Source organism: Acipenser ruthenus, chromosome 21, assembly GCF_902713425.1.
Source record: "Acipenser ruthenus chromosome 21, fAciRut3.2 maternal haplotype, whole genome shotgun sequence".
Taxonomy (NCBI): domain Eukaryota; kingdom Metazoa; phylum Chordata; class Actinopteri; order Acipenseriformes; family Acipenseridae; genus Acipenser; species Acipenser ruthenus.
In genome coordinates this window covers 8,250,314-8,264,816 of record NC_081209.1, presented here as the reverse complement: position 1 = coordinate 8,264,816, position 14,503 = coordinate 8,250,314, and the positions used below count along the sequence as shown (strand labels likewise).

At 43.8% G+C, this 14,503-nt stretch overlaps 15 non-coding genes across 15 annotated transcripts; 5 read left to right on the top strand and 10 right to left on the bottom strand.

The window, feature by feature from the left end:
• Positions 1 to 950: 950 nt before the first annotated feature.
• On the bottom strand, positions 951 to 1,041 carry trnar-ucu (transfer RNA arginine (anticodon UCU)). Its single transcript is given in 2 exon segments — positions 951 to 986; positions 1,005 to 1,041. It is a non-coding gene; the product is annotated as a tRNA-Arg (tRNA).
• Positions 1,042 to 1,808: 767 nt separating this feature from the next.
• trnaq-cug (transfer RNA glutamine (anticodon CUG)) lies at positions 1,809 to 1,880 on the top strand. Its single transcript has one exon. It is a non-coding gene; the product is annotated as a tRNA-Gln (tRNA).
• A 738-nt stretch (positions 1,881 to 2,618) lies between these two features.
• Positions 2,619 to 2,709, bottom strand: trnar-ucu (transfer RNA arginine (anticodon UCU)). The gene is given in 2 exon segments: positions 2,619 to 2,654; positions 2,673 to 2,709. It is a non-coding gene; the product is annotated as a tRNA-Arg (tRNA).
• A 1,354-nt stretch (positions 2,710 to 4,063) lies between these two features.
• Positions 4,064 to 4,154, bottom strand: trnar-ucu (transfer RNA arginine (anticodon UCU)). Its single transcript is given in 2 exon segments — positions 4,064 to 4,099; positions 4,118 to 4,154. It is a non-coding gene; the product is annotated as a tRNA-Arg (tRNA).
• Positions 4,155 to 4,947: 793 nt separating this feature from the next.
• Positions 4,948 to 5,019, top strand: trnaq-cug (transfer RNA glutamine (anticodon CUG)). The gene has a single exon. It is a non-coding gene; the product is annotated as a tRNA-Gln (tRNA).
• Positions 5,020 to 5,218: 199 nt separating this feature from the next.
• trnak-uuu (transfer RNA lysine (anticodon UUU)) lies at positions 5,219 to 5,291 on the bottom strand. Its single transcript has one exon. It is a non-coding gene; the product is annotated as a tRNA-Lys (tRNA).
• Positions 5,292 to 6,694: 1,403 nt separating this feature from the next.
• On the bottom strand, positions 6,695 to 6,785 carry trnar-ucu (transfer RNA arginine (anticodon UCU)). Its single transcript is given in 2 exon segments — positions 6,695 to 6,730; positions 6,749 to 6,785. It is a non-coding gene; the product is annotated as a tRNA-Arg (tRNA).
• A 793-nt stretch (positions 6,786 to 7,578) lies between these two features.
• trnaq-cug (transfer RNA glutamine (anticodon CUG)) lies at positions 7,579 to 7,650 on the top strand. Its single transcript has one exon. It is a non-coding gene; the product is annotated as a tRNA-Gln (tRNA).
• Positions 7,651 to 7,849: 199 nt separating this feature from the next.
• Positions 7,850 to 7,922, bottom strand: trnak-uuu (transfer RNA lysine (anticodon UUU)). Its single transcript has one exon. It is a non-coding gene; the product is annotated as a tRNA-Lys (tRNA).
• Positions 7,923 to 9,325: 1,403 nt separating this feature from the next.
• On the bottom strand, positions 9,326 to 9,416 carry trnar-ucu (transfer RNA arginine (anticodon UCU)). The gene is given in 2 exon segments: positions 9,326 to 9,361; positions 9,380 to 9,416. It is a non-coding gene; the product is annotated as a tRNA-Arg (tRNA).
• A 780-nt stretch (positions 9,417 to 10,196) lies between these two features.
• trnaq-cug (transfer RNA glutamine (anticodon CUG)) lies at positions 10,197 to 10,268 on the top strand. The gene has a single exon. It is a non-coding gene; the product is annotated as a tRNA-Gln (tRNA).
• A 199-nt stretch (positions 10,269 to 10,467) lies between these two features.
• trnak-uuu (transfer RNA lysine (anticodon UUU)) lies at positions 10,468 to 10,540 on the bottom strand. The gene has a single exon. It is a non-coding gene; the product is annotated as a tRNA-Lys (tRNA).
• A 1,403-nt stretch (positions 10,541 to 11,943) lies between these two features.
• trnar-ucu (transfer RNA arginine (anticodon UCU)) lies at positions 11,944 to 12,034 on the bottom strand. The gene is given in 2 exon segments: positions 11,944 to 11,979; positions 11,998 to 12,034. It is a non-coding gene; the product is annotated as a tRNA-Arg (tRNA).
• A 780-nt stretch (positions 12,035 to 12,814) lies between these two features.
• Positions 12,815 to 12,886, top strand: trnaq-cug (transfer RNA glutamine (anticodon CUG)). The gene has a single exon. It is a non-coding gene; the product is annotated as a tRNA-Gln (tRNA).
• A 199-nt stretch (positions 12,887 to 13,085) lies between these two features.
• trnak-uuu (transfer RNA lysine (anticodon UUU)) lies at positions 13,086 to 13,158 on the bottom strand. The gene has a single exon. It is a non-coding gene; the product is annotated as a tRNA-Lys (tRNA).
• Between the last annotated feature and the right edge of the window lie 1,345 nt (positions 13,159 to 14,503).

The window sequence follows — 14,503 nt, the reverse complement described above, 5'->3', positions numbered from 1 at the left end:
CAATGTTTGCTTGCATGTATCGTAAGTGCTGCATACTTGAGGGGAAATCATGTATAGGTGCCTCACACGCGTAGGGCTGCGTGTTTGAAAGAACCGGGAAACAAATGCTTTTTCAGCCGTGTATCGTCATCGCCTCTTTCGATGCGCAACTATATCTCCAATAGGAATGTGCTTCATCTGTATCGTACCCAATTATTTACTCGCATCTGCATCATATTTGCCGAAAAAAAACGGGATTATTCAAATAGGATTGCAGGCACTGTGCCTGTTGTTACTGTAGCACATGCAACACAAACGTTTAGGCTGCGTTTGTGTCTCATGTTGTTACTGGAGGAGGATATCCGAAACGCAGCCAAATATAATCATCTGCTCACATACAAACACTTTAGTGAAAAGATAAGAGACAACGAAAAAAGTCAATCAAACTTGCGATGAGGACAGGATTCGAACCCACGCGTGCAGAGCACAACGGATTAGCAGTCCATCTGCTCAACCACTCGGTCACCTCGTCCTGTCTGAGTTGCTCCACAGTATCAAACTGGATGAAACACGGAGGATCTGTTCACAGTGCGGGTGTAGAAGCTGTCAACCCAGTCCTACGGTGCGCGATTATATGCCAGTGCGCATGCGGTTTAAACAATAGCAAGAAACCTGCAGCGTCAGGTGTGGTTTCAGCACTTGCAACACCGGATAGTTTAAGCGATTATGAAATATGAGAAACCTTTTCCACAAAAGCGAAATGTTGAGTGGGTCCCTGCATGGTGGCCCAGTATGGGAGGTTGCATGGTGAATGGTTAGCACTCTGGTTTTTGAATCCAGTGATCCGAGATCAAGTGCCGGTGAACCGTACTGTTTGTCTTTAGAGTTGACTTAGAAAAAGAACGAAATGGATGCGCAGGCTCTGGTTTTACACACCTAATATTTGAAGTCCTACAGCTAGCCTAAAACAACGACTCTGGTGGGACTCGAACCCACAACCTTTGAATCACACCTCAGTGTTTGACTAGAAGTCCAACGCGCTATCCATTGCGCCACAGAGCCTGCGTGGGTCAGGAAGCAAACAACGTACCCAACAACAAACTGAGCGCTGCTGGTTTGGCAGAATTTGAAGAGTAGTGCTTGAACTATTAAAAATGGACCGCTCCGATTCATTTCGTCATGTGCCACTTTAGTATGATTCAGGGTCTGTCGTTGCTCAGGGCCAGGGAGCAGTTCCGTTTTCGTTGGTTCAACCTTGACAGAAAAGGCATTCCTGTAATTAATATTAGATGTCCATGAACTTGGTATACAACTTTTGTTTTGGAGTGGGCATGGTGCTGTTTGAAAAGAAAATGTTCCACTACATGTTTTAGGAGCAGCAACGCCACACAGTGTTTGGTAAATTAATTTGAACAAGCAACAATGGTTATAGGCAATATACACAATACAACATTGCGTATATTGGCTTGCGATGCGCGACTACATCTCCAAGGGGAATGTGCTGGGTCTGTATCCTAACCAAGTATTTACTTGCGTCTGCACCATATTTGCCGAAAAAAAACGGGATTATTCAAATATAATTGCAGACTGTCGCTTCGAAAGCAGGAAAAGTTTATTTCTGTCACAGTGTGGTTTTTGCGATTGTTGTATAAAATACGCGTAAAATGCAATATGTTTAATAGTGTTGTTGATGCCTTGTTTGAAAGTCATTGTTATGGCATGCTGTTAAACGGTTGTCTGCAGATGGGGATAACGCCTTGCGCTCCAGGGGTCGTCAGCGGGGGCATTTGACAGCTGACAACCCATCCACCTCCCAGGTCTACCCCTGCGGTTCCATGGTGTAATGGTTAGCACTCTGGACTCTGAATCCAGCGATCCGAGTTCAAATCTCGGTGGGACCTGTGTTTTACTATTTTTTTTTTAAATCAAGTGAACTACCAGATTTCATATTACAATCGGTCAGCTGAAATAAAATGCAGTTCCGATGTCTAAGGTAGGAAATGGTTTCATAAAGACTAATGCGTTTTTGTCTCATGTTGTTACTGGAGGGGAATATCCGAAACGCAGCCAAATATAATCCTGTACTCACACACAAACACTTTTGTGAAAAGATAAGAGACAAGGAAAGAAGTCAATCAAATTTGCGACGAGCACAATGGATTAGCAGTCCATCTGCTTAACCACTCGGTCACCTCGTCCGGTCTGCGCTTCTCCACAGTATCAAACTGGATGAAACACGGAGGATCTGTTCACAGTGCGGGTGTAGAAGCTGTCAACCCTGTCCTAAGGTGCGCGATTATATGCCAGTGTGCATGCGGTTTAAACAATAGCAAGAAACCTGCAGCGTCAGGTGTGGTTTCAGCACTTGCTGCACCGGATAGCTCAAGCGATTATGAAATATTAGAAACCTTTTCCACAAAAGCGAAATGTTGAGAGGGTCCCTGCATGGTGGCCCAGTATGGGAGGTTGCATGGTGTAATGGTTACCACTCTGGATTTCGAATCCAGTGATCCGAGATCAAGTGCCGGTGAACCGTACTGTTTATCTTTAGAGTTGACTTAGAAAAAGAAAGAAATGGATGCGCAGGCTCTGGTTTTACACATCTAATGTTTGAGGGTCCTACAGCTAGCCTAAAACAACGACTCTGGTGGGACTCGAACCCACAACCTTTGAATCACACCTCAGTGTTTGACTAGAAGTCCAACGCGCTATCCATTGCGCCACAGAGCCTGCGTGGGTCAGGAAGCGAGCAACATACCCAACAACAAACTGAGCGCTGCTGGTTTGGCAGAATTTGAAGAGAGGATCTCTAGTGCTTGAACTATTAAAAATGGACCGCTGCGATTAATTTCGTCATGTGCCACTTTAGTATGATTCAGGGTCCATCGTTCCTCAGGGCCTGGGGGCAGTTCCGTTTTCATTGGTTCAATCTTGACAGCAAAGGCATTCCTGTAATTGATATTAGATGTCCATGAACTTGGTATATAACTTTTGTTTTGGAGTGGGCATGGTGTTGCTTGAAAAGAAGATGTTCGACTACATGTTTTAGGAGTAGCAACGCCACACAGTGTTTGGTAAATTAATTTGAACAAGCAACAATGGTTATAGGCAATATACACAATACAACATTGCGTATATTGGCTTGCGATGCGCGACTACATCTCCAAGGGGAATGTGCTGGGTCTGTATCCTAACCAAGTATTTACTTGCGTCTGCACCATATTTGCCGAAAAAAAACGGGATTATTCAAATATAATTGCAGACTGTCGCTTCGAAAGCAGGAAAAGTTTATTTCTGTCAAAGTGTGGTTTTTGCGATTGTTCCCAATTATTTACTTGCATCTGCATCATATTTGCCGAAAAAAACGGGATTATTCAAATAGGATTGCAGGCACTGTGCCTGTTGTTACTGTAGCACATGCAACACAAACGTTTAGGCTGCGTTTGTGTCTCATGTTGTTACTGGAGGAGGATATCCGAAACGCAGCCAAATATAATCATCTGCTCACATACAAACACTTTAGTGAAAAGATAAGAGACAACGAAAAAAGTCAATCAAATTTGCGATGAGGACAGGATTCGAACCCACGCGTGCAGAGCACAACGGATTAGCAGTCCATCTGCTCAACCACTCGGTCACCTCGTCCTGTCTGAGTTGCTCCACAGTATCAAACTGGATGAAACACGGAGGATCTGTTCACAGTGCGGGTGTAGAAGCTGTCAACCCAGTCCTACGGTGCGCGATTATATGCCAGTGCGCATGCGGTTTAAACAATAGCAAGAAACCTGCAGCGTCAGGTGTGGTTTCAGCACTTGCAACACCGGATAGTTTAAGCGATTATGAAATATGAGAAACCTTTTCCACAAAAGCGAAATGTTGAGTGGGTCCCTGCATGGTGGCCCAGTATGGGAGGTTGCATGGTGAATGGTTAGCACTCTGGTTTTTGAATCCAGTGATCCGAGATCAAGTGCCGGTGAACCGTACTGTTTGTCTTTAGAGTTGACTTAGAAAAAGAACGAAATGGATGCGCAGGCTCTGGTTTTACACACCTAATATTTGAAGTCCTACAGCTAGCCTAAAACAACGACTCTGGTGGGACTCGAACCCACAACCTTTGAATCACACCTCAGTGTTTGACTAGAAGTCCAACGCGCTATCCATTGCGCCACAGAGCCTGCGTGGGTCAGGAAGCAAACAACGTACCCAACAACAAACTGAGCGCTGCTGGTTTGGCAGAATTTGAAGAGTAGTGCTTGAACTATTAAAAATGGACCGCTCCGATTCATTTCGTCATGTGCCACTTTAGTATGATTCAGGGTCTGTCGTTGCTCAGGGCCAGGGAGCAGTTCCGTTTTCGTTGGTTCAACCTTGACAGAAAAGGCATTCCTGTAATTAATATTAGATGTCCATGAACTTGGTATACAACTTTTGTTTTGGAGTGGGCATGGTGCTGTTTGAAAAGAAAATGTTCCACTACATGTTTTAGGAGCAGCAACGCCACACAGTGTTTGGTAAATTAATTTGAACAAGCAACAATGGTTATAGGCAATATACACAATACAACATTGCGTATATTGGCTTGCGATGCGCGACTACATCTCCAAGGGGAATGTGCTGGGTCTGTATCCTAACCAAGTATTTACTTGCGTCTGCACCATATTTGCCGAAAAAAAACGGGATTATTCAAATATAATTGCAGACTGTCGCTTCGAAAGCAGGAAAAGTTTATTTCTGTCACAGTGTGGTTTTTGCGATTGTTGTATAAAATACGCGTAAAATGCAATATGTTTAATAGTGTTGTTGATGCCTTGTTTGAAAGTCATTGTTATGGCATGCTGTTAAACGGTTGTCTGCAGATGAGGATAACGCCTTGCGCTCCAGGGGTCGTCAGCGGGGGCATTTGACAGCTGACAACCCATCCACCTCCCAGGTCCACCTCCCAGGTCCACCTCCCAGGTCTGCCCCTGCGGTTCCATGGTGTAATGGTTAGCACTCTGGACTCTGAATCCAGCGATCCGAGTTCAAATCTCGGTGGGACCTGAGTTTTACTATTTTTTTTGTGGCATGGTGTTGCTTGAAAAGAAGATGTTCGACTACATGTTTTAGGAGTAGCAACGCCACACAGTGTTTGGTAAATTAATTTGAACAAGCAACAGTGGTTATAGGCAATATAAACAATACAACATTGTGTTTAGCCCAATAACTATCGTTTTATTAAAACGTTATTTAAAAAATCCTCCGCCCGAACAGGGACTTGAACCCTGGACCCTCAGATTAAAAGTCTGATGCTCTACCGACTGAGCTATCCGGGCTCAGTGCAAAACAGATAATTTAATACATTAACATGTAATACGTTAAAATCCATACCCAGTCGAATCGAATACAGAAGATTTAGAAAATGAGAGTCTCATGGTCCGGCACAATCTAAACTGGAGATAGTATTACTTGTATTTGAACAATTACGAATAGACAGTAGCGGGTTTAGGCACACGCAGCCCAAGCAATTGCATAGGGCCCAGGGCAGCGAGGGGGGCCCTTTTGTCGTGGCTCAGTTAGTATTAAAAAACTTATATTCACCTAAAGTCTGACACATTAGCCTTTTACCATTCTTTTTATTTATACGCCACCAGCCATAAACAGAAAAAACAGCGTGTACGTGTTTAAAGCCGTGCGCAGGTTTACGTCAGAATGTAATCATGTCACCAACGATTTAAGCTAAAAACGGTAAGACGTTTCAACATGAACTCATTTCGAAACACTGAAAACAATGTTTGCTTGCATGTATCGTAAGTGCTGCATACTTGAGGGGAAATCATGTATAGGTGCCTCACACGCGTAGGGCTGCGTGTTTGAAAGAACCGGGAAACAAATGCTTTTTCAGCCGTGTATCGTCATCGCCTCTTTCGATGCGCAACTATATCTCCAATAGGAATGTGCTTCATCTGTATCGTACCCAATTATTTACTCGCATCTGCATCATATTTGCCGAAAAAAAACGGGATTATTCAAATAGGATTGCAGGCACTGTGCCTGTTGTTACTGTAGCACATGCAACACAAACGTTTAGGCTGCGTTTGTGTCTCATGTTGTTACTGGAGGAGGATATCCGAAACGCAGCCAAATATAATCATCTGCTCACATACAAACACTTTAGTGAAAAGATAAGAGACAACGAAAAAAGTCAATCAAACTTGCGATGAGGACAGGATTCGAACCCACGCGTGCAGAGCACAACGGATTAGCAGTCCATCTGCTCAACCACTCGGTCACCTCGTCCTGTCTGAGTTGCTCCACAGTATCAAACTGGATGAAACACGGAGGATCTGTTCACAGTGCGGGTGTAGAAGCTGTCAACCCAGTCCTACGGTGCGCGATTATATGCCAGTGCGCATGCGGTTTAAACAATAGCAAGAAACCTGCAGCGTCAGGTGTGGTTTCAGCACTTGCAACACCGGATAGTTTAAGCGATTATGAAATATGAGAAACCTTTTCCACAAAAGCGAAATGTTGAGTGGGTCCCTGCATGGTGGCCCAGTATGGGAGGTTGCATGGTGAATGGTTAGCACTCTGGTTTTTGAATCCAGTGATCCGAGATCAAGTGCCGGTGAACCGTACTGTTTGTCTTTAGAGTTGACTTAGAAAAAGAACGAAATGGATGCGCAGGCTCTGGTTTTACACACCTAATATTTGAAGTCCTACAGCTAGCCTAAAACAACGACTCTGGTGGGACTCGAACCCACAACCTTTGAATCACACCTCAGTGTTTGACTAGAAGTCCAACGCGCTATCCATTGCGCCACAGAGCCTGCGTGGGTCAGGAAGCAAACAACGTACCCAACAACAAACTGAGCGCTGCTGGTTTGGCAGAATTTGAAGAGTAGTGCTTGAACTATTAAAAATGGACCGCTCCGATTCATTTCGTCATGTGCCACTTTAGTATGATTCAGGGTCCGTCGTTGCTCAGGGCCAGGGAGCAGTTCCGTTTTCGTTGGTTCAACCTTGACAGAAAAGGCATTCCTGTAATTAATATTAGATGTCCATGAACTTGGTATACAACTTTTGTTTTGGAGTGGGCATGGTGCTGTTTGAAAAGAAAATGTTCCACTACATGTTTTAGGAGCAGCAACGCCACACAGTGTTTGGTAAATTAATTTGAACAAGCAACAATGGTTATAGGCAATATACACAATACAACATTGCGTATATTGGCTTGCGATGCGCGACTACATCTCCAAGGGGAATGTGCTGGGTCTGTATCCTAACCAAGTATTTACTTGCGTCTGCACCATATTTGCCGAAAAAAAACGGGATTATTCAAATATAATTGCAGACTGTCGCTTCGAAAGCAGGAAAAGTTTATTTCTGTCACAGTGTGGTTTTTGCGATTGTTGTATAAAATACGCGTAAAATGCAATATGTTTAATAGTGTTGTTGATGCCTTGTTTGAAAGTCATTGTTATGGCATGCTGTTAAACGGTTGTCTGCAGATGAGGATAACGCCTTGCGCTCCAGGGGTCGTCAGCGGGGGCATTTGACAGCTGACAACCCATCCACCTCCCAGGTCCACCTACCAGGTCCACCTCCCAGGTCTGCCCCTGCGGTTCCATGGTGTAATGGTTAGCACTCTGGACTCTGAATCCAGCGATCCGAGTTCAAATCTCGGTGGGACCTGAGTTTTACTATTTTTTTTGTGGCATGGTGTTGCTTGAAAAGAAGATGTTCGACTACATGTTTTAGGAGTAGCAACGCCACACAGTGTTTGGTAAATTAATTTGAACAAGCAACAGTGGTTATAGGCAATATAAACAATACAACATTGTGTTTAGCCCAATAACTATCGTTTTATTAAAACGTTATTTAAAAAATCCTCCGCCCGAACAGGGACTTGAACCCTGGACCCTCAGATTAAAAGTCTGATGCTCTACCGACTGAGCTATCCGGGCTCAGTGCAAAACAGATAATTTAATACATTAACATGTAATACGTTAAAATCCATACCCAGTCGAATCGAATACAGAAGATTTAGAAAATGAGAGTCTCATGGTCCGGCACAATCTAAACTGGAGATAGTATTACTTGTATTTGAACAATTACGAATAGACAGTAGCGGGTTTAGGCACACGCAGCCCAAGCAATTGCATAGGGCCCAGGGCAGCGAGGGGGGCCCTTTTGTCGTGGCTCAGTTAGTATTAAAAAACTTATATTCACCTAAAGTCTGACACATTAGCCTTTTACCATTCTTTTTATTTATACGCCACCAGCCATAAACAGAAAAAACAGCGTGTACGTGTTTAAAGCCGTGCGCAGGTTTACGTCAGAATGTAATCATGTCACCAACGATTTAAGCTAAAAACGGTAAGACGTTTCAACATGAACTCATTTCGAAACACTGAAAACAATGTTTGCTTGCATGTATCGTAAGTGCTGCATACTTGAGGGGAAATCATGTATAGGTGCCTCACACGCGTAGGGCTGCGTGTTTGAAAGAACCGGGAAACAAATGCTTTTTCAGCCGTGTATCGTCATCGCCTCTTTCGATGCGCAACTATATCTCCAATAGGAATGTGCTTCATCTGTATCGTACCCAATTATTTACTCGCATCTGCATCATATTTGCCGAAAAAAAACGGGATTATTCAAATAGGATTGCAGGCACTGTGCCTGTTGTTACTGTAGCACATGCAACACAAACGTTTAGGCTGCGTTTGTGTCTCATGTTGTTACTGGAGGAGGATATCCGAAACGCAGCCAAATATAATCATCTGCTCACATACAAACACTTTAGTGAAAAGATAAGAGACAACGAAAAAAGTCAATCAAACTTGCGATGAGGACAGGATTCGAACCCACGCGTGCAGAGCACAACGGATTAGCAGTCCATCTGCTCAACCACTCGGTCACCTCGTCCTGTCTGAGTTGCTCCACAGTATCAAACTGGATGAAACACGGAGGATCTGTTCACAGTGCGGGTGTAGAAGCTGTCAACCCAGTCCTACGGTGCGCGATTATATGCCAGTGCGCATGCGGTTTAAACAATAGCAAGAAACCTGCAGCGTCAGGTGTGGTTTCAGCACTTGCAACACCGGATAGTTTAAGCGATTATGAAATATGAGAAACCTTTTCCACAAAAGCGAAATGTTGAGTGGGTCCCTGCATGGTGGCCCAGTATGGGAGGTTGCATGGTGAATGGTTAGCACTCTGGTTTTTGAATCCAGTGATCCGAGATCAAGTGCCGGTGAACCGTACTGTTTGTCTTTAGAGTTGACTTAGAAAAAGAACGAAATGGATGCGCAGGCTCTGGTTTTACACACCTAATATTTGAAGTCCTACAGCTAGCCTAAAACAACGACTCTGGTGGGACTCGAACCCACAACCTTTGAATCACACCTCAGTGTTTGACTAGAAGTCCAACGCGCTATCCATTGCGCCACAGAGCCTGCGTGGGTCAGGAAGCAAACAACGTACCCAACAACAAACTGAGCGCTGCTGGTTTGGCAGAATTTGAAGAGTAGTGCTTGAACTATTAAAAATGGACCGCTCCGATTCATTTCGTCATGTGCCACTTTAGTATGATTCAGGGTCCGTCGTTGCTCAGGGCCAGGGAGCAGTTCCGTTTTCGTTGGTTCAACCTTGACAGAAAAGGCATTCCTGTAATTAATATTAGATGTCCATGAACTTGGTATACAACTTTTGTTTTGGAGTGGGCATGGTGCTGTTTGAAAAGAAAATGTTCCACTACATGTTTTAGGAGCAGCAACGCCACACAGTGTTTGGTAAATTAATTTGAACAAGCAACAATGGTTATAGGCAATATACACAATACAACATTGCGTATATTGGCTTGCGATGCGCGACTACATCTCCAAGGGGAATGTGCTGGGTCTGTATCCTAACCAAGTATTTAATTGCGTCTGCACCATATTTGCCGAAAAAAAACGGGATTATTCAAATATAATTGCAGACTGTCGCTTCGAAAGCAGGAAAAGTTTATTTCTGTCACAGTGTGGTTTTTGCGATTGTTGTATAAAATACGCGTAAAATGCAATATGTTTAATAGTGTTGTTGATGCCTTGTTTGAAAGTCATTGTTATGGCATGCTGTTAAACGGTTGTCTGCAGATGAGGATAACGCCTTGCGCTCCAGGGGTCGTCAGCGGGGGCATTTGACAGCTGACAACCCATCCACCTCCCAGGTCCACCTCCCAGGTCTACCCCTGCGGTTCCATGGTGTAATGGTTAGCACTCTGGACTCTGAATCCAGCGATCCGAGTTCAAATCTCGGTGGGACCTGAGTTTTACTATTTTTTTTGTGGCATGGTGTTGCTTGAAAAGAAGATGTTCGACTACATGTTTTAGGAGTAGCAACGCCACACAGTGTTTGGTAAATTAATTTGAACAAGCAACAGTGGTTATAGGCAATATAAACAATACAACATTGTGTTTAGCCCAATAACTATCGTTTTATTAAAACGTTATTTAAAAAATCCTCCGCCCGAACAGGGACTTGAACCCTGGACCCTCAGATTAAAAGTCTGATGCTCTACCGACTGAGCTATCCGGGCTCAGTGCAAAACAGATAATTTAATACATTAACATGTAATACGTTAAAATCCATACCCAGTCGAATCGAATACAGAAGATTTAGAAAATGAGAGTCTCATGGTCCGGCACAATCTAAACTGGAGATAGTATTACTTGTATTTGAACAATTACGAATAGACAGTAGCGGGTTTAGGCACACGCAGCCCAAGCAATTGCATAGGGCCCAGGGCAGCGAGGGGGGCCCTTTTGTCGTGGCTCAGTTAGTATTAAAAAACTTATATTCACCTAAAGTCTGACACATTAGCCTTTTACCATTCTTTTTATTTATACGCCACCAGCCATAAACAGAAAAAACAGCGTGTACGTGTTTAAAGCCGTGCGCAGGTTTACGTCAGAATGTAATCATGTCACCAACGATTTAAGCTAAAAACGGTAAGACGTTTCAACATGAACTCATTTCGAAACACTGAAAACAATGTTTGCTTGCATGTATCGTAAGTGCTGCATACTTGAGGGGAAATCATGTATAGGTGCCTCACACGCGTAGGGCTGCGTGTTTGAAAGAACCGGGAAACAAATGCTTTTTCAGCCGTGTATCGTCATCGCCTCTTTCGATGCGCAACTATATCTCCAATAGGAATGTGCTTCATCTGTATCGTACCCAATTATTTACTCGCATCTGCATCATATTTGCCGAAAAAAAACGGGATTATTCAAATAGGATTGCAGGCACTGTGCCTGTTGTTACTGTAGCACATGCAACACAAACGTTTAGGCTGCGTTTGTGTCTCATGTTGTTACTGGAGGAGGATATCCGAAACGCAGCCAAATATAATCATCTGCTCACATACAAACACTTTAGTGAAAAGATAAGAGACAACGAAAAAAGTCAATCAAACTTGCGATGAGGACAGGATTCGAACCCACGCGTGCAGAGCACAACGGATTAGCAGTCCATCTGCTCAACCACTCGGTCACCTCGTCCTGTCTGAGTTGCTCCACAGTATCAAACTGGATGAAACACGGAGGATCTGTTCACAGTGCGGGTGTAGAAGCTGTCAACCCAGTCCTACGGTGCGCGATTATATGCCAGTGCGCATGCGGTTTAAACAATAGCAAGAAACCTGCAGCGTCAGGTGTGGTTTCAGCACTTGCAACACCGGATAGTTTAAGCGATTATGAAATATGAGAAACCTTTTCCACAAAAGCGAAATGTTGAGTGGGTCCCTGCATGGTGGCCCAGTATGGGAGGTTGCATGGTGAATGGTTAGCACTCTGGTTTTTGAATCCAGTGATCCGAGATCAAGTGCCGGTGAACCGTACTGTTTGTCTTTAGAGTTGACTTAGAAAAAGAACGAAATGGATGCGCAGGCTCTGGTTTTACACACCTAATATTTGAAGTCCTACAGCTAGCCTAAAACAACGACTCTGGTGGGACTCGAACCCACAACCTTTGAATCACACCTCAGTGTTTGACTAGAAGTCCAACGCGCTATCCATTGCGCCACAGAGCCTGCGTGGGTCAGGAAGCAAACAACGTACCCAACAACAAACTGAGCGCTGCTGGTTTGGCAGAATTTGAAGAGTAGTGCTTGAACTATTAAAAATGGACCGCTCCGATTCATTTCGTCATGTGCCACTTTAGTATGATTCAGGGTCCGTCGTTGCTCAGGGCCAGGGAGCAGTTCCGTTTTCGTTGGTTCAACCTTGACAGAAAAGGCATTCCTGTAATTAATATTAGATGTCCATGAACTTGGTATACAACTTTTGTTTTGGAGTGGGCATGGTGCTGTTTGAAAAGAAAATGTTCCACTACATGTTTTAGGAGCAGCAACGCCACACAGTGTTTGGTAAATTAATTTGAACAAGCAACAATGGTTATAGGCAATATACACAATACAACATTGCGTATATTGGCTTGCGATGCGCGACTACATCTCCAAGGGGAATGTGCTGGGTCTGTATCCTAACCAAGTATTTAATTGCGTCTGCACCATATTTGCCGAAAAAAAACGGGATTATTCAAATATAATTGCAGACTGTCGCTTCGAAAGCAGGAAAAGTTTATTTCTGTCACAGTGTGGTTTTTGCGATTGTTGTATAAAATACGCGTAAAATGCAATATGTTTAATAGTGTTGTTGATGCCTTGTTTGAAAGTCATTGTTATGGCATGCTGTTAAACGGTTGTCTGCAGATGAGGATAACGCCTTGCGCTCCAGGGGTCGTCAGCGGGGGCATTTGACAGCTGACAACCCATCCACCTCCCAGGTCCACCTCCCAGGTCTACCCCTGCGGTTCCATGGTGTAATGGTTAGCACTCTGGACTCTGAATCCAGCGATCCGAGTTCAAATCTCGGTGGGACCTGAGTTTTACTATTTTTTTTGTGGCATGGTGTTGCTTGAAAAGAAGATGTTCGACTACATGTTTTAGGAGTAGCAACGCCACACAGTGTTTGGTAAATTAATTTGAACAAGCAACAGTGGTTATAGGCAATATAAACAATACAACATTGTGTTTAGCCCAATAACTATCGTTTTATTAAAACGTTATTTAAAAAATCCTCCGCCCGAACAGGGACTTGAACCCTGGACCCTCAGATTAAAAGTCTGATGCTCTACCGACTGAGCTATCCGGGCTCAGTGCAAAACAGATAATTTAATACATTAACATGTAATACGTTAAAATCCATACCCAGTCGAATCGAATACAGAAGATTTAGAAAATGAGAGTCTCATGGTCCGGCACAATCTAAACTGGAGATAGTATTACTTGTATTTGAACAATTACGAATAGACAGTAGCGGGTTTAGGCACACGCAGCCCAAGCAATTGCATAGGGCCCAGGGCAGCGAGGGGGGCCCTTTTGTCGTGGCTCAGTTAGTATTAAAAAACTTATATTCACCTAAAGTCTGACACATTAGCCTTTTACCATTCTTTTTATTTATACGCCACCAGCCATAAACAGAAAAAACAGCGTGTACGTGTTTAAAGCCGTGCGCAGGTTTACGTCAGAATGTAATCATGTCACCAACGATTTAAGCTAAAAACGGTAAGACGTTTCAACATGAACTCATTTCGAAACACTGAAAACAATGTTTGCTTGCATGTATCGTAAGTGCTGCATACTTGAGGGGAAATCATGTATAGGTGCCTCACACGCGTAGGGCTGCGTGTTTGAAAGAACCGGGAAACAAATGCTTTTTCAGCCGTGTATCGTCATCGCCTCTTTCGATGCGCAACTATATCTCCAATAGGAATGTGCTTCATCTGTATCGTACCCAATTATTTACTCGCATCTGCATCATATTTGCCGAAAAAAAACGGGATTATTCAAATAGGATTGCAGGCACTGTGCCTGTTGTTACTGTAGCACATGCAACACAAACGTTTAGGCTGCGTTTGTGTCTCATGTTGTTACTGGAGGAGGATATCCGAAACGCAGCCAAATATAATCATCTGCTCACATACAAACACTTTAGTGAAAAGATAAGAGACAACGAAAAAAGTCAATCAAACTTGCGATGAGGACAGGATTCGAACCCACGCGTGCAGAGCACAACGGATTAGCAGTCCATCTGCTCAACCACTCGGTCACCTCGTCCTGTCTGAGTTGCTCCACAGTATCAAACTGGATGAAACACGGAGGATCTGTTCACAGTGCGGGTGTAGAAGCTGTCAACCCAGTCCTACGGTGCGCGATTATATGCCAGTGCGCATGCGGTTTAAACAATAGCAAGAAACCTGCAGCGTCAGGTGTGGTTTCAGCACTTGCAACACCGGATAGTTTAAGCGATTATGAAATATGAGAAACCTTTTCCACAAAAGCGAAATGTTGAGTGGGTCCCTGCATGGTGGCCCAGTATGGGAGGTTGCATGGTGAATGGTTAGCACTCTGGTTTTTGAATCCAGTGATCCGAGATCAAGTGCCGGTGAACCGTACTGTTTGTCTTTAGAGTTGACTTAGAAAAAGAACGAAATGGAT